This window comes from Poecilia reticulata, chromosome 9 (genome assembly GCF_904066995.2).
Source record: "Poecilia reticulata chromosome 9, P_reticulata-male-v2, whole genome shotgun sequence".
Taxonomy (NCBI): domain Eukaryota; kingdom Metazoa; phylum Chordata; class Actinopteri; order Cyprinodontiformes; family Poeciliidae; genus Poecilia; species Poecilia reticulata.
In genome coordinates this window covers 12,757,446-12,775,476 of record NC_088838.1, presented here as the reverse complement: position 1 = coordinate 12,775,476, position 18,031 = coordinate 12,757,446, and the positions used below count along the sequence as shown (strand labels likewise).

General features: G+C 39.9%; 2 long non-coding RNA genes across 2 annotated transcripts; one reads left to right on the top strand and one right to left on the bottom strand.

Annotated features, from left to right (window-relative positions):
- The first annotated feature begins 773 nt into the window (after nucleotides 1-773).
- LOC103470546 (uncharacterized) lies at nucleotides 774-8,308 on the top strand. Its single transcript, XR_534499.3, has 3 exons — nucleotides 774-1,272; nucleotides 2,645-3,045; nucleotides 4,189-8,308. It is a non-coding gene; the product is annotated as an uncharacterized LOC103470546 (long non-coding RNA).
- Nucleotides 8,309-12,414: 4,106 nt separating this feature from the next.
- Nucleotides 12,415-16,981, bottom strand: LOC103470548 (uncharacterized). Its single transcript, XR_534500.3, has 3 exons — nucleotides 16,559-16,981; nucleotides 14,364-14,554; nucleotides 12,415-12,591 (listed from the first exon to the last, which is right to left on the bottom strand). It is a non-coding gene; the product is annotated as an uncharacterized LOC103470548 (long non-coding RNA).
- Nucleotides 16,982-18,031: the final 1,050 nt, after the last annotated feature.

The window sequence follows — 18,031 nt, the reverse complement described above, 5'->3', positions numbered from 1 at the left end:
TTGAAAAGTTTTTTTTTTTCATTCGATTCACTGAATGATGTACATGGAATAACGTGGAACATAAAATAACAACATACACTGATGAATTCATGCTTTTATTTCTGTTAATCATGATGATTTTAGGCAAACAGCCGATGAAAGCCCAATATTTAGGATTAGAATATTACATCAAGAAAAAAAACAACAAAACAATAACACAGAAATGTGAGCTTAAGGAAAATGTGTTTCTGATCGGTGTATGATATGATCTCTTAACACACACTGTCTGTGTGTTGTTCTGTGGTTATATGTACCAGCAACTCAGCAAGAATAACATGGATGGATCAGAATCTTTCATTTGACCCAGATATCACTTGTTTAGAAATCTAGCTTACTCTTTTTAACTCTGGCAGCCTTCAAGTAAGATAATTAGTAACTTTAGACCATTACTGTTTGGGTTAAATCATCAACCATGTGGAATTAAACCTATAACCCAAACTTGTGCTAAATTACCCCAGGAATTGATTGATCCATATTGAACTCAGGACAAGATAAAAAAAAAAAAACCCACATTAGGTTGTCCTATTAAAAAAAATTAAATTAATTAAAACAATAAATCGCAAATCTTTGCTAAAAGATTAATTTGATTGTTTGGCATATTATTAAAAGACGTGAAATAGCCCGGCAGCACATGTTATAAAAATGACAGTGCAGCAATCGTGTGTTGATTTGAGGTGGCTGCGGTGCTTTAGCTGGCCGCCTGCAGGCGATCCTCGGTTGCCCAGGAAACACAGATGGTGGATAAAGGGGTTGCATACAAAAGACCATAAACCTGTAGCAGCAGCTGGAGACCGAGAGCCGCTCATTCTCTCAGGACTGCGGAGTCCCGCTCATTCAAAGGAGCCTCTGTTCTCATTAATACCTTCGCTTCATTATCTTTGTCCAAAGCTTCCTGCTCCACTTTGTCCTGTTTCCCCCCCTCCTCCCGCGAACTGAACTGCCGTCTCCCCCGTCAGTGCGCAGCTGCTGCTGGCACTCCCACATCTGCTTGTTTCAGCTCGGCGGCCATGAAGAGGACGCCGAGCCTCGGCTCACGGTGAAAGGCTGGAGACTCGGTCCGAGCAGCGACCTCCTTTATGCGGCGAAGGCAGTTAAACTGCGCCAACACAGCGGGTATGCGCATGTTGAACAGCTTTCTCCCAGGATGGAGGGACAAGCGGAAGAAAAGGAAGAAGCCATGATCTCTTCGCACCCTTTTTATGCTGCGGGACAGGTGGAACCTGAAGATCTATGGTATGGGGAAAATATTATTAATTTTGCAATACAAACTTTTTAAAAAATTATTTTTAGCTTTTTATTTCCACTTATCAAATTATTCCAAGTAGTACATGGGGTTTTCTCAATAACATCTCTGGTACTCTCTTGACGCAAAAGGCCCGCAGGTCTTGAGAAAAAAAAAAAACATTCTCAAATTCGTGGGCAGCTTTTGTAAAAATAACAATATATATATATATATAATAAATGTTTACAATGAACAAAATAGAAAAATATGGCCTTTCATCATCGGGAACAGAGCCGGCCTAAGGCAGAAGCAAGCTAGGTCTCCAGGCCAGCAGGGGGCCCTCAAGAGAGGTTTCCTTCTGAGCCGGAAAACATGTCTCAAAACTTTGCAGTAGCATTTATTAAGCATTGCCCTGCTTTTAAATGTGCTCCTAATCTGTGTTAATGTCAAGCAAATTCATTTGCTCAGGCAAATCATGCAAACGAAGACATTCGTAGTGTTGATAGTCATATTCAGCCATAATGTAACATGATTAGTTCAGTCTGTCCTATATCAGCCTCTCTGTGTCTGTAGTTAAATCTAAATAAATATGTCAGGGATTAGCGGGTAACTACCAGAGGTAGACAACATAATAAATAAATAAATAAATAAATAAATAAATAAATAAATAAATAAATAAATAAATACCTGTCAGTTTAGCACGAAACCAGTCCTCTGTTGCTTATTTGCAGGGTTGACTGAACACCCCCGTGTTTCACACTTTGTAAGCACTGTAAGTAATTATGACACTTTATTGAGCTTTTATGGTTTTCTGTTTTATAGAGTCTATCTTATAAGACAGACTCCGCATCTGATCATTTCTAGTTTAAAGTCTGAAACTCTTACAACTGTTTAAAGCTGAAATGGGTTATTTGACTTTATATATTCGTTAAATTGTTCAAGATTCATAAAAACTTTATTTTATTTGTGAAAACAGAAAAAGACCTTCAGTGTTTTTTCAATGCTGAATTCAATGTATCACCTGGTCACGGCTAAGCTGAATTATTGTACATTGATTGCTGAGTCAGTGAATCTGAGAACTTTAGGATGTGTGATTGTGCACAAACAATTAAGCTTCTTCCCTGACTCTACCCAGTCTGTACTGAAAAGCAGTTCATCAGATTTTAATGCCAAATTAAACTAATACGTCAGAGAAGTTAACACGTCTCTACAGTTTGTTTATTTTACATTTAAAATGCATAATGTCCACCTCTGGTCTGAACACTAAGGGCTGTAACACAGTTGTTAATTGTAGCGCTCTGATCTGACATGACGCAGAACAGGAAGTAGAGAGGAATAAAGATCGACCAAAACTGATTGAGAATAATGTGTTTGCTGTTTTAGCTGACCAGCGTTGTACGGGCTGGACTCGTCCCCAGAGCTGCTGACATGGCACCAAACAGGACTCTGGGAGGATCCAACGACGGGGCAGGTTATGTGTTATCTTTGTTAAAATTGCTGGAGCAGATTAATCTTCACAGATCAGTTTCTGGCCATTTAGTTGTCAGTGTTATGTTTTCGCCCGCGCATAATGAAAAGCTCTGACGGCCGGCGAAAGAATAGGAGCCAGATCCCTTTGGGGATCTTGATAGGACAGTTGGGTTGCGTCCCACTTTTCTGCTGCTTTGTGTTGTGTGTCCCTTCTCCAGTTGCACTGATGAAAAAGCAGATTTGGCCTCAACCAGATCCCACTGTGCCCCAGCTGGCGTTCCTCCACCTCCTTTGCTGCGCTGCCTTACAGAACGGTACTGAATCTGCCACCTTCATGGTGACAGACCCTTTATTTCCCTCATATTCATTTCACACTCTTACCCTATGGCTCTTTACTTTATGTCCAGATTCATTTTAACCACTCAGCTTAATTCTTTATTAACTTAGTGTCCCTCTAGCTCTCAGACAGATTTCAGTGTATTTGTGTTTAGCTCCTGCATTAGTGGAAACATGAGCTGCAACATGAGATTAGCAATGTGTTAAGTCACTGACATGTTTCTGTTGATGTTCCTCTGCCCTGTGTAGGATTACAGTATAGAGATAAACCAACATGAAAGCATAGATCAAATCTGATTAACATAATCTGCTTCTCCGGTTTATTTATTCAACATTATGTAGGATCATCCCAGAAAACATTTCTGTCTCCTACACGGACACCGAAACATTATTCAGTATCTCAGTTCAGAAAGCATAACCCCCATGTCATAGTGATCTTACAGAGTGATGTGTTTCCATTCATTATTTCTGCCCACTTGAACGTTCACAGCTAATAAAAACTTCAATTCGCTTCAATTCGTAGGCGGTATATCTGGCAGTGTGGGCAAGTTCCAAGTTCTTTTGGAAAATAAAATCAGCTTATAACACATTGGAACATTGGTTTATGCATTTTCATCTTTCAAATAAGACTTAACAGTTCAGTCCTTTTTCTTCTTAGCGCAGGTAGACATTTCTGACAATTTCTCTGGTTCGGGGGGTGGCTTAATGCAACGAGTGTAAAGGCTGTAACCCATGTCCCGGGTACATTTGTGTGTGGTGATTCACTACAGGATGTGACTATTCATTTTGCTGGTGAACTACACTTTTTCCTTCCACTCAACCTTCCAGAACTCTGTGAACAGTGAGTTTCTTTGGCAACTTGTTGTTTTGTTGCCCTCCCTCCTTAATCATAAGAGCTTGTTTATAATACAATTAGTTTTATGGCATTGGCATCTAAATTAACATGAATAAATTCTTAAAAATATCACTCTGTTTTTAATCTGTGTGTGTTTCACTGCTTGAACTGAATGACCCCAAATCAACCTTTCAATGAGTTTCTAACTGACAAAGATTCCCCCTATGAGGTCTGAAAAGTTGCAAGAGAATTTTTATTCCCTGTGTTTGGTCTGCTTCTCTTGCAGTGGCGGAGACGTGTGTCGTGATGCGTCCTCGAAGGAAAACCTTCAGCACTAGTGTGTCTCTCAACCGAGAGACGACTTCTGCTTCTATTCGTCAGCCAAAAGAAACGAGCTATTGCTTTGCCGTCATTGTCCGTTTAATCACGTGTGGCTGCTGGAAGGGACTTCAGTCAGAGCCGTCTGCTGCTCTGTTAAAGCCGTTTTATAGCTTAATTCAGTCCCTCTCCTGTTTCTTTTTCTGTTGATTAGATGCATAGAAACCTGTACTGCAAATCAGGTATCGGACCACCTGAGTTACAATTTTTATTTTTTTTTTTTGCAATTGATCGTTTCTCCCAAGCGTTCACCTGCTTATGTAACATTACCTTCTGTGTCTGTTTGTGAAAACTGGCCTGCAGTGTTTCCAGATCCATATATATGAGGGGTTTATATTCGAGGCCTGTACGAACAAAAATATTATGTGCTGGTGTGTGAAAATGACGGATGTTCTCACCTTCTAATAATGTGTAAATCACACATTTGTGCTTGTTGAGAAACCTCCCGAGCTCAACGCGAAACCAGCTATTTTTACTGTACTATTCTGTAGTTGAACTGTAGGGTGTGTGTGTGTGTGTGTGGGATGAATGTCTGAGTGTGTGTGTGGGTGTGTGTGTGCGTGTGTGGGAGAGTGCATGTGTTTCTCTGCATGCGCTCCATCTGTGTTAGTGGCAGTACCTGTGCACGTGTGTCTCATCAGTCCGATAAGACGTGTCTGTAATGGGCCTGAAACTGCCGCTACAATCCTTTTTAGCCACTGGATGTGCCAGATAAGGGATAAAACATTATTTACTGATGATTCTTAGCATTTGTTACAGCCTCATTAAGAAAAAACAACAACAAAAAAAACAGTGCTACTTGTGATTTAGATCACAAGGATGTCATTGGAAATTAGTGTGGTGCAGTTTTCTGAATGACGCCTGCCGGCAAAAGTCGAGACGGTTTCAGTGCCAGCAGCCCCGTCTTAAGCAAATTACAGCAAATGCTAATAATGATGCGTAAATAGCCTTTTACCCACGTCTGGATTGCACTAACAGTATCTGACTAATATCTAACAGTACTAACGTCTGCTAACAGTCGAAGGAGTACTAACCCGTGTTGAGAATGCAGACGCCTTGGCACTTCTAACCCACTAACTTCCCTTTCTGCTTTATGCACACTTCAAGATGCACACTTCTCTTGCATGATCCTGCAATCCTTTTAGAGGTGTCCGATGCGGAGATCCTAGAGGGAGCATGGAAAGAAGGGTTTCAGGACCCGGGGAAGGGCAACGTTGAAAACCGAACAGCTAGAAGAAGAGCAGCAGCAGCAGCAGCAGCTGCTGAGGTCAAACTCGGTTGACCACATACTGAAGCTGGAAAAGTGTGATCTGATCCCAAGTGATTTCATTTTAAAGGCTAAATTTGCATGTTTTAAAATTAGTTATTTATATAAAGCATTTTCTCTCTCTGGTTGTATTCTGTGTGGTCAACCCGGCCTTTTTGTCCCTGCAGGTAGTAACTAACTCCTAATACTGCTCATACTAACAATGTAGAGGCTGTATCGGACCATCTGCTACTCTTACTAACATCTTCCTGTCGTCTGATTGATTTCACGTTAATTAAAGCATGCGTTGTGGTACCAGTGATGCTGATTATAAGACAGTCAACTGGCTTTCCCTTCCTCCCCAGAAAGCATCAACGTTCCCAAGTGTGTTTTAAGAGCTGAGTGGAAGTTTTATCTCTTAAAAAGCAACTTAAATGTTACTAACCAGAGGAGCTTCCAAGAGCTCTGCAAACTAACAAACTAACCTACTAATAAACTAATTTTCTAACATTAACTAACTGAGATCACTAACTGTGTTTTTAATGTGACAGTCACCAGAGCACCTTCAAACCGAGGAGCTGCATCGCTTACTGAATGTATTTCAGAGTGTTTGAACGGGTGTTTGAGAAGAAAGAGTGCGTGCTGCAGTCAAAGTCAACAATATTTTAAATACAATTGTCATTAAAAATATTTTTCAAGGCCACACGTTTACGCCAAAGTTGATTGGCGTAAACCTGAGCCGTCTTCATTTTCCCAAGTTGGCGCACAGCTTTTCACAGGAGACAGTTGTGCCGCTCCGCCAATCCACGCCGTGTCTCACGATGAGCCTGTGCTGGAGGCTGAAAGATGCCGTAACGTGGCCAGCAGGTCCACAGGAGGGTCATGGCAACATTGTATGGAGGTAGTTTGCCTTGTCAGGCAGAGAAACAGGAAAAGTCAATGAATTTTGCTAGTCACTGATGACAGCTGTGCCACAAAGTGGAGTGAGATTTGATAAAGCATCCAAAGGGTAGATACTCTGATGGTCACAAGGAATCTGTAGAGGTCATTGAAGCTCCCATATTTGCAAGAATGTCGTATTCAAAATGCCTGACTGCTTAACCCTAGCTGTTTAGATATGAGCAACTTTCTGCTAGTCACCTACGAACTGATGTGCGTTTAGCGTAAAACTTTCAGTTGCAGGCCGCTCCATCAGGCGGGAAGTGACAAAAACTACAAAGCCAAAATATTTGAGGCCCGAAAATTAACAACAAATCCCCAGTTATCTCTGTTCTGTGTAAAAGGGGCACTATTATGTAAAATCGACTCATTTGTAACTTTCCATCATGTTGTTCCCTCACCAAAAACATACCTGAAGTGTTGCTTTCAGTCTTTCATGCATGTTTGAGAAATCCTTGAATCTCCCGTGGCAACCATTCAGCTGTATTATATGAGGTGCGTCTCAGTGAAACGCTGGCAGAAATGTTATTAAAGAGTCAATGGAAGAACATTGTTGTGATAACATCCCTGAAGGCAGAGTGTGAGAAAGAGCAAGAGTTTCCTAAAGAGACGGAGGTCTAATTTGAAAGTGTTAAATTACAAAATCAAATTTCTTTTAAGGCATATTTGATTTATACAGCATTTTTGTAACAAATGTTGGCAATATAGTTACTTGATAATGCTATAAAATGGCACTAAGTGGCTGGAAAAAACAACATAATAGTGCCCCTTTTAAGGGATTTTGCTATTTTTTAGGCATGCCAAGTTAAAGGAATAACTATGCTATGCATTTTGAAATATCTTAATTGAGGAAGGATTTGTTTATGCTTTGCAATGTTAATTTATTTATTTTTGGTTCTTTTTGAAGACCCAGAACTTGAGGGTCTGTAGCTGACTTTAAGAGCACCTCTGGAAATATGAATGACCATAAACAGAAACTGAGCAGGGCTGAAAAACAACTATATGGAGCGCACTGTTGTTTAAAGAATGTTTTTTCCTAATAACTTGCTCAACTCAATCCAACTAACTTGCATCAAATTCTTAAAAGCTATAAGAAGTTTTAGCCTATCTACTGTTTTGCTACATAGAAAAAACACGTTGAGTTATTTTTCTAGACTACTAATTTTTATTTATTTTTTTTACTACTAACTATAATTTTTCTGTAATTAAGCAAATAAGAATTACTGTCATATTATAATTAATTAAAAATGTTTTGATCTTTAGAAGAAAGAATGCTGTCTTGGCAAGATATTTTTCCACAACTTTGAAAATTATACCATTACATTCAGCATTTTATTTTTTTTGCATCAGAATCGAATTTGAAATTTTTGTTTTTCTGCGTTTCTGTGAGTACCTTTGAAGGGAGACATTCATTTTATATTTAATAAAGCTGGTAAACGATGGTGCTGAGGAGAGATGAAGCCACAGAGATGGAAAGGATTGTTTCTAATCAGCAGATTCTCCTGCAACAAGAGGTTGGATTGTTTCTGAGTCTTTTAAGGCATTAAAGGCACATTTTCTGAGAAATATGTTCAACAGTCAGCTGCACTAAGTTTTCTTTACTATTTTGGCAATGTAAGCATGTTTTGTTTTTCCAGATTAAGTTTGTCATTCTGTAAATCAGTGATGATAAATTGTCCCAGGTGCCAACAAAATACTTTGAAAATTCAATAATGTCTCAATAATTCTCAAATCAGCCGGACGAATCATGAATGTAAGAAATGTATGAACTTTTCATTGCTTCATTGTTTGATGTCTGAACTATTCTGTTAAGAGTTGGTTGGAATAAAGCACTTTTGTTGTGTTTCTGTTCTGGTATGTCTAAATAAAGAAACAATGTAAGACAAGTCGGGCTTTCAATAATAACCAATGATAAATCAGAAAGAAAGTTTTCTGAATCTGGTTTGAAACATATTTTTCTCTGTTCCTTCCATTCTTTTCTTCCTTTCCTTCTTTTTTTCTTTCATCCTTTCTTCCCTTCTTCCTACCCTTTTATTACTGTTGTAAGTTTGAATATCATCACAGTTTCTGCAGACAATCTGTGAGTCTTAAATAATTCTGGCGTTTATTGTATACTTTACACCAACTTTAATCAATTAACAGTCATTTGCACTTTATACCTGATTGTAACAGCAATGTTTTACTTTATTAGGTTTCAGACAAGGACTGTTTTTAGTTAAAAAAATATTCTTAAAAACCCACATACTTTAGCGTCTTTGGACAGATTTGCTTGAAGGCCAGTTTATAGTATGAATATATTTTAAAACAAACAATTTGCATTTATTTCTTAGTGTTTCAGTTGCATAAGAAAAGATTAAAAATAACTAAATTAGAGTATGTTTTTTTACCCAGTAATTTCTAAGACGACCACTTTTAACAATTGCTAGCTTAGTAGTTATATGACAGAAATAGAATAAGTAATTGCATGAATTTGTATCAGTTTAGTGTTTTAAACTTGTTCTCATGTTTTGTGGACTCATTTCGTTTATTTTAGTAGGCAGATTTTGTTTGAGTGATTACAAATGGAAATTAGCTATTGGATAATTATTATTATTTTAATACACGTTCCTCAATAAATACACTTGAACGTGCTAACTGCTCCGCCTAAGTCATGGGCAGATTTTTACATGCAAATACGCAGGTTTCCAGCAGAGGGCAGCATCTCACCAGGCAATGTGTTTTGTGCAGTTTGCTCCATCGATTGAGGTGTTGGATTTCGTGCTGATATATTCGCATTCATGTAATAATGGCCCAATGACATTACATTATTTGGTCATCAATTGTCTAATAGAGAATTTCTACAACTCTTCATTTAAATGCAAAGAGCCCCTTTTAGGTGGATCAGCAAGTTTAGAACTGAACTCAAACAGGAAACAAAAAAGAAGATAAAAAAAACTTTCATCGCTAAAAGTTGGATGCTCTCTGTCCCGGAGTTTATTCTACAAACACCAGATTCAGATTTTCGCTGCAACCTAAAGAGGCTTTTCATGCTCACACGTAAACCATTCCCTCTTGTAAAGTTTGACGTTGCTATGGTTTCTCATTATAAAGTTTAAAAGGCACCAGCAGAGGGCGCTTTTGTGACAGGTCAATCATGAAAAACAAGGAATATTGCAGCATAAAATCACTACAGCAGCTCTGCAACATGCTGGTGCAGCTCATCCCAAAACATTATGTTCTGAGATGTTGCAGCTTATGTTGTCTGCAGACATTACTTCCACAACTTTTCCATCTAAAATGGCATTCCCGGTCGACGGGAAATCAAACTGTTACTGCCAAGGTAGATCATTACAAAACAGAGCAGAAGGCAGCTTCATCCCAGTGGCCTCCTCCTCTGTTTGCATCAGACTAATGGAGCTCTGCCCCTCCCTCACTTGAGCGCCGATGCGTTCCAGATGACGAGGGTTTCGAGAGGTAGGAGCAGCAGGGTCCAGGTCTTCATGGGTCAGCTGTAATTCACCGCAGAAACTCAGAGACCAGAGTCCAAACTGAAGGCTTGGGGCTAAGTTAAGGTCTTAAATATCACATAAAGTCCAGTTGAAAGGTAGCCATGTTGAAATGAGAAACATAATCGACTTAAACTACGTCCTCTGGTGTGTGGTTATTTCTCCAAACACACCAGCGCTCAGGTTTACATGGACAAGAATACCACAGGGACGTTTCTGTGCTGAAGGAAAACAATGGGGGCTGGTAGCAGAAAACTGAAAAATCTATTTCTTTTAATATCTTTTAATTGCAGCCAATCCTTCATTTTTGTTTCCCTGTTCTGTCTTCACTAAAATAAGGAATGTGATGACTGAAATAAAGAATGTGATGACAGAGCTTGGCTGTTTACATCTCTGACGGCGTCTGATCCAGAAGCAGCTCTCTGAAACCGGAGCCTCCATAGCTGGGTGGATGTCTGCAGAAAACGGCTCTCTACTTTGAAACGACAACAAAAAAAAATGCAGCTGTAAAAGATGGCTAGGAAGCAAAAGAAGAAAAAGTGAGTTTAGGAAGTATTTTTTTCTCAGAGGTGCTGTAATCAGAGGTGCTTTGGCCCCACTGAGTTTTAAATAGTAAATCAGCTCAACGACAGTTCAAAGCACGAACGGAGATTGGTTTTCTCTGTAAGCGCGTGCTGGTGTGTGTGACTGAGTGATTCTGAGTGTTTCTCAGCTTGTAAAGTTCAAATAAAGACACAGGAATCAGGATATTATTGTGCAAAGGCTTTCTATTCTTAACTGCACGTTTAGAGCCGCTGTTGTCAAAAGTATTTTTAAAAGCGTACAGCTTTTTACATCTCAATTACCATCTCCAGCCCAGGCTCAAGGGCTTTTTTTTATGTGAATTTTCCTGGATTTTCTTCAATGCCTCTTCCCATCACATCTGACCAGCTTTATTGTTTAATGTCGAGAAAAGCAGCGTAAGGCTCCCACCACTACAGTCACCTCAGATCAGAGCACCTGCTTCCACATATTTCTTGACTGTTTGCTCCACATTGCTTGCAGTGAACTGAAAACAGGACTTTTTTCATGCATTTTGTTTTCTAAGCAGATGCAAAGATTTCTAAGGAATGCTGTATTTAAGCAACTGGTTGCCAATGTATTTATTTTGGGGTAAATAGGTGAAGGGAACTGAATGCAAATACATGTCAGGCTTTAGATCTTAATTTGTAGACTTTTGAAAAACACAATTCTCCTCCCCTTTCACAGTTATGCACCAATTTAATGCACTAACTCCACTAAAATTGTATTATTTTTTGTTGTAAAGTAAAAAATGATCAAGGGGTGTGAGTATATTTAATAATCGTTATTAATGTCTAGGCCTACTTCATAAAAATAAAGATCTTTGTTTAATGATGGTGTGACTTAGCCGTCAATCCCGCAAAAAATATAACGATGATGTATCTTTTAGAAAACAGACAGAAAACACTGAATGTTTCCTGCAGACGTGTTCAGTCTGACTGACACTTCATTGAGTTGTGGCCTGGCAAACACATGAGATCACATCTCTGTAATGTTGCAGCCCAGCAAATGTATCACAGAGCAGGACTGGAAGAGTTGAGCTGTAAACTTTGGGTCAAAGGTTGAGGGTCTTTAAATGCACATAAAGAGCTTAGCATCGCAGCAGGGGGGTTTCCAGGAAACTCTTTGCAGACCCGTAAAGCATTTGAAAGAGATTAAAATCTACCTTATCTCTATGAACAATGCAACTACAGCCTTAATAAGGTCAAAACATTTAAACTCTTGTCTGCACTGCAGTAACACAAAATGTGATTCCAGCAGTTTTTTGGGAAAACCTAGAGGCAATGTTTATTTCTCTACTCTACATTAGTTTGGCACATAGTTACTTTTACTCTTGTTGCAGGTGTTTATTCACTGTATTGTTCCTCGAGCCGTTTAACCATTAAACTATTTAACACATGATCCACACCATTTCCTCCCCCTTCCTGCTTTGTCTTCCTCCTAAACACTTAGTTCAGTTAATAGAATAGAAATAGTGATAGTAAGTCAGGGAGCTGCTACTTCTTAAATGTCTTCCTCTTTCTCTGCGACATCAGCCAAACGTTCAGATAAGCAGGCGGACTGAGAGAGCCAATCAGCTCCGCTGGCTGTTGAGTGATGGACAGTAATTAAAAGTTAGCTAATAACCTCTTCACACCTGACATTTCAACGGGGAGGTCCCGGACACCATTATCTACATATAGATTAAACAGCGTAATTGGTAGAGAGATAGGGTTAGGAGGATGGCAAAAAGGAAAGGGAGAGGGGTTGGAAAAAAGGCCAAGCCATTGCCAAACCATTAGGCAGAATATCTGAGTGACACTCTGATTTTGCTCCTATTGCTAATGCGACAGGAATTGAGCTGAACTAAAATGCTAAATGAACGGAGGCCTATCTCGGTGCGGTTATTAACGGGGCAAACAGCGGCCGTGGAAAATAGCTTTAATTTCATAATAATTGCCAGGCAGACGTGACACGCTGCAGACACAATGTGATGGCGAAGAGAGGGGGAGACAGAGAGGCAAGGAGGACACGAGGAACTTCCTCTCAGGATAAATATGGCTGGTTGGCGCCTCGCTTCTGCCATTTAGAGAAAGTGAGTCTGTACAATGGAACAGGGAGAGAAAAATTAGGACTATGCGCAGTGTCATTACCGTGGCGGAAACAGATAATAAAACAAAAAAGTTCTTGAACAAGTTTCAGCAAAACTGAAACTATTAGAAAAACCGATGGTGCTCACTGACGTTGAAACACTCAAAACAAAAGTTGACCAGTTAGCTTTGCTAGTCAAAACAGTTTCCCTCATTCCTTGAACACAGATTTAAAACATAAGGCAAATATTAGAACCATTTAGCTGCTTAAATCCTTCTTTCACTTGTGTTGTGCTGCAGACTTGTAAAAGCTCTGGTTTAGCAAGCTAGCTTTGTGTTTCTCTCTCTATTTAGCATAAATAGTGCAGCTAATGCAGTGGGTCATATCTTTCTTGTCCGTCACTAAACAATGTTTTGTTCTGCTGTGCAGAGCCATCCTAAAACCCCACACGTCTTTTCATCTATGAACCCCCCAAAAAATAAAGTTAAAGACTTGCTTATCAACAAACATTGTAACCTTAAACTCCAAACACCTAACACTTGTTTTATAGTTGTTGTAGATAAGCTGGTTGCCTTACTTTTCAACTAAAACAATTTAAAATTAAATCAAGGATATTTTTTTTAAAACTCTTTCTAGTTCACATCTAAAGCATTTAATCTCATATCAACCCTAACTTGGAATTATCTTAAGTGCTTTAGATTCGCTTTGCACCACAATTTGCTGGAATTTTGGCCCATTTTTCCTGACTGAACTGGTGTAACTGAGCCAGGTTTGCAGGCTGCTTTACTCTCTCACACACCTGTTTCAGCTCTGCTCATAAGCCTATCATGAGACGGTAGTAAGAGCTTTGAGGTGGCCACTCAAAGACATTTACTTTTTCGTTCTTAAGCCACTTGCGACATATTTGGCAGTGTGATGAGGGTCACTGTCCATTTATGTCCAAGCTTTGCTTAGCCTTTCTCGGGATGTTGTTTCAATATTTTCACTAAATATTCTGTCCTCGTGACTCATCTCTTTTGTGAACAGCATCAGTCCCTTCTCAAGTGAAACCCAACTTCACATTTACTCTTCACATGTTCACAGGCTTTCAAGCCTCCTCCCCTTTTCCTCACAACGTAATGGTGATCATTACAGCCACATATTCTAAATTCAGTGGAATCACATGACAAACAGTAAGAGTCTGTCCCTCGGTGCATTTACAAACCATAATCATGTTTTTTTTTTATGTAGTTTTTTTTGCTTCTTCTCCTCAGAGTGACCTTTCAGTCTATGCTGATGCAGAAGTAGTTTCACTTTGGATTAATAACGCTCTCACTCTTCCAACCTCAATCAATAACTTCACTAGGTTTTCGCTTGATTCACACATCCATCTCTTGGACTCAGCACTGGTCTCCTTCCTGGACAGTACGACGGCTGCACATTCTCATGCCGTTTACGTACGCACACGTTTGAGCAGATCAATATGGAGTCATCAAGCATCCGAAAAATGAACGCACCAAACTTTTGGAGGTTCACAATTCTCCTTATGTGTGACGTGTTAAATTAAAAGACATCCACAGGTCTGTCTCTATCAAACCTAAGTGATGAACCCATCAGAAGCTCACAAAGCGACAGCATCACCATATGGGCTTTCCCAAATTGATTAAATTCACTGTAACCCTAATGTATCTAATCCTCTGAGTATAAGAAAGCAATAAGAACTTCTTTACAAAATCCATCATTTGTTATTCTGTCATTTATTACCATAAACAGAAATAATTATGGTAACTATCACTGACTTACAAGAGTAAAGGATTGGCCTTCAGCTGGAGCTCGGAGTTGGGGTGCGGTGACATGTTTCGCCACTAGATGTCCCTGTTGCTTTAGTCTAGAAGCTTCACTTTCGGTGCTGGAGTGTGTATCTGAGTCATCTGTCCATGACTTGTCTCTCCAGACCTCGGGTTCATCCATCATGTCCAGAGCTGCTTGTCTTTCTTAAAATCAAACAAGAAAACATTTCTTTAATCCTCCGTGCTTCATCTTTCCTGTCCTCTTTCCCCTACGCTCGTTTTTTTTGTCCCCCTTCTCTTCTCTGTCCCCCTGGCTTCAATAAAAGGATCACTTTACTGTTTATACAAGCGAATTGGCGTTGTTAACAGGTGTAGGGTAACAGGATACCTACACTGGCAGGCACACACAGAGCGGGTCGCACCCCTCCTCGTTCCCTCGCCCTCACCAGCCATACTCCACTGATGGATTGCACCCACCATTCATCTAAATTATGTCACCGACAATGAGCTATCAGTTCAATCTGGCCCAAACGAAGCCCTGGGTTTGTTTCTGTTGACACTTCCTCAGCACTCACTTCTCCTCCTGATTACTGTCAGGGTCGGCGGGAGTGAGGCTCAGCCAAGGCTCGGTGCCGGGGTTTCACTCCACCGCGCGCCACTGGTGTGTGTGGTCCTATTTTTTGCTGCCACTTACAGCTGTTTTCAGGCAGAGGGGTTTGCATTCATCAACGACACGTCTCGTTTGTACGAATCTTGAAATGCTGTAAACTTAGCACTTGATAAAACTTTACTCAAGGTGCAAATTGCCTACGTCGTCATCATAAAAAGAGGCTTAGCGTGGAAAGGTCAGCATGCAAGTCTGGTTAAGAACCAAAGTTAATCATGCCAGCAAAATGAGTCCTGTCTGACAGGAAAGTTCAAACAGGCCATTATGGCTGTGTAAACAGAAAAGTGTTCCTTAACTCCAGCCATTTTAATCCAGTCCAGCCATGTTGGATCCTGTGTTCGTCTCCCCTCCCAGCTTTCTCCGAGCGCCCCCCCCCCGCCCCCCTCCTTCTCTCCCATGATGTGTTTAATTCCTTTTTCTCTTGGCGTCCCTTAGAAATACTCCCAGCTGCATGACAGATGCTACATTTCTATTTGTGTCTTTCTCTGTTTCTACCTTTCTCAAATGGTTCTTTCTTTCTCAAATTTCTCTCTTTCGTTCTTTGTTTTGTCTTGATGAGTACTAATATTATCCACAGAGCTATCCCAACGCTCCAGCTAAACATGCTGAATTAAGGTAGTGAGAATCACAGCTCTAATATTTTTATTGGACAACATTTAACTTTGAGTGTCGCACACAGTTAGTGCGGCATGAGCCGTAATTGATCTCCTTCCTGAGTTGTTTCAAAAGTCTTTTTTACAAAAGTGTTGTACTTTGAACCACAAAGAGTCTCCAACACATCCCAAAAGTTACAACAAATTACATCCTTTGTTGTAACATCCCAAAAGTTACAACAAATTACATCCTTTGACCAACTCCATCTCATACTACTGCCCCCGTATCATCTGAAGTACCTCCAAGTCTTAATACTGCGTAGACAGATTTAGCCGTTGCTTTTTAATGGTCGCCTTGCATTGGAATACCAGCCAGGTCTTTCCTCCTGCAAGACAACAGTACAAACATCTATCCCACTGTGCAGACCACAATACTGCCCCTAACCAACTGAGGTAATACCATATCATACTGTCCGTAAACAACCGAACAATAATACTACCCCCACAGGCCTATAAAGTGTATTCACCCCTTCACCTCCTCTTCATACCCTGTTGAGCAGCACTCTGGAGCTGGGTAAATCTGCACTCATCTTTCCGTTTCTCTAGATTTTAACCTTGTTTTCTTCAAGTTTTTCCACGTACAAATTACTTTCTTAAAAAGATGAGTGTTTAGCTCCATTAGCTCGAGCTCTCCTTGTAAAGTGAGTGTGGAAGAGCCCTTATTATGAGTTTGTTTAACAATTTGTTTTGGACTAAATTTTGAGCAAATGTTATTTGTTCCAATAAAAAGGAAACATTTTACATCAATGTTTTTAAGCACTTTTCCTTCAGGTCGAACATACCACACTAAAGAAATAATTGTTCTGTGTAGCGGGGCTCTGTTATGACTTGGACAAACAAATAGGTCAATACTGCAAGTTCACTTCAGATGGTGTTTATTGTGCTTACCTACTGGTGAAAAAGGAGAGAAGCTGTGCAGCATATTTACAATAGCCTTCCAGGCAAGTTAAAAACAGACAAAAACAGCAGTACCTTCTTCACAGCTCGAAAGTCCATCACCTTCAACGTGACCTGCCTGTGCTGCAGAGCCCTTTTTTATAGTCACAGGCTCCGCCCACAGGAAGACGAAACAAGAAAACAAATTACCCAAGTAAACTCTTATTAAAGTGTACAAAAGAAAATAATAGCACTGAGAAAAAAAAACTAAAGATAAATAAACTCGTGACCAAAAATACAATACTCAATTTAATAGAAAACGCTTAGTACGTCCTGATGACATCATCACGCAGTCATGTGACTCCCTCAAGACGCGCTTTAGACCGGAAATAGCTTTGTTTGAAAATTTCAACCGGGAAAATGTTTGCCACTGAAAATTATAAGCTAGGATGGATATGAAAACTGAGACAGGAACACCGTGTGAGCACCACGACGAACCACGGCAGTTTGAGCTGAAACCAAAAAATAAGTTGTTGGGTTTTTCATATGTGCTTGTATGTCAACACGGACTTTACTGACTACGTCCCACCTAGTTACGGTTCCTCCGTGACTCCTAGGCCAAGCTCTCTCTTCTGATATGTTTTCTTATATATATTTTATTTTTAGGATTAAGTAGCTGCTTATTTGCTTATTGCATCTGCTAGTATTGAGTAGTTACTAGCTGATGTCACTGCAAGAATATTCAAGTCGGAGGGTCTTGGATATTTGTTTAAGTAAATCCAGGGGTGCATAGTTTTGCTTTACAAGAACTCACTTGCCCTTCTTTAGTCTGTCAACGTTACGTTCCCTCAACTTTATGAATCACACCCTGATGAACTTTTAAGCACCTGCACTGAATTTATTAAACAGAATTCCTCCAACATGAGTCAAAATCCCGCTCCTTTCCTGGTTGCTTCTGAACTGTCTGGAAGAGAAAAACAACAGATAAAAAAAGATACAGAGATTATAGGAAACGGGGAAATTACAATGATGTTGCACTGCTTTTCTGATTGGCTACTGCTATCTGATTGGCTGAGCCCAACTACAAATTTGTTGGCTTCTTATTTCATACAAATAACCCAATGTTTTTCCTCAGATTGCATCACTGCAGTTTTAAGATGCACCCAGTAAATTCCACCTCTACATAAAACCTTGTGATTGCGCCTCTTCCAGGATCATTGTCTTTCTTCTTTATTGGATTTTAGTTCCTGCACAGAAGCCATGGAGAGCTTAAAAGTGTGATAGAAAAAGATGCAATACTTTGTTTTTCGTATCTACACTCCCAAACATTTTAAAAGGCACATTTTACCCATGCCTGACAGGAGGTTCACAAGCCTCACAAAAGAAAGCCCTTTCACAACATTTGCGTCATTCCTTTGATGTCGAGACATTATATGTCTTTCTAAAAACCCAACATCAGACGGGCTAGCGTGTCATCTCCTAAGA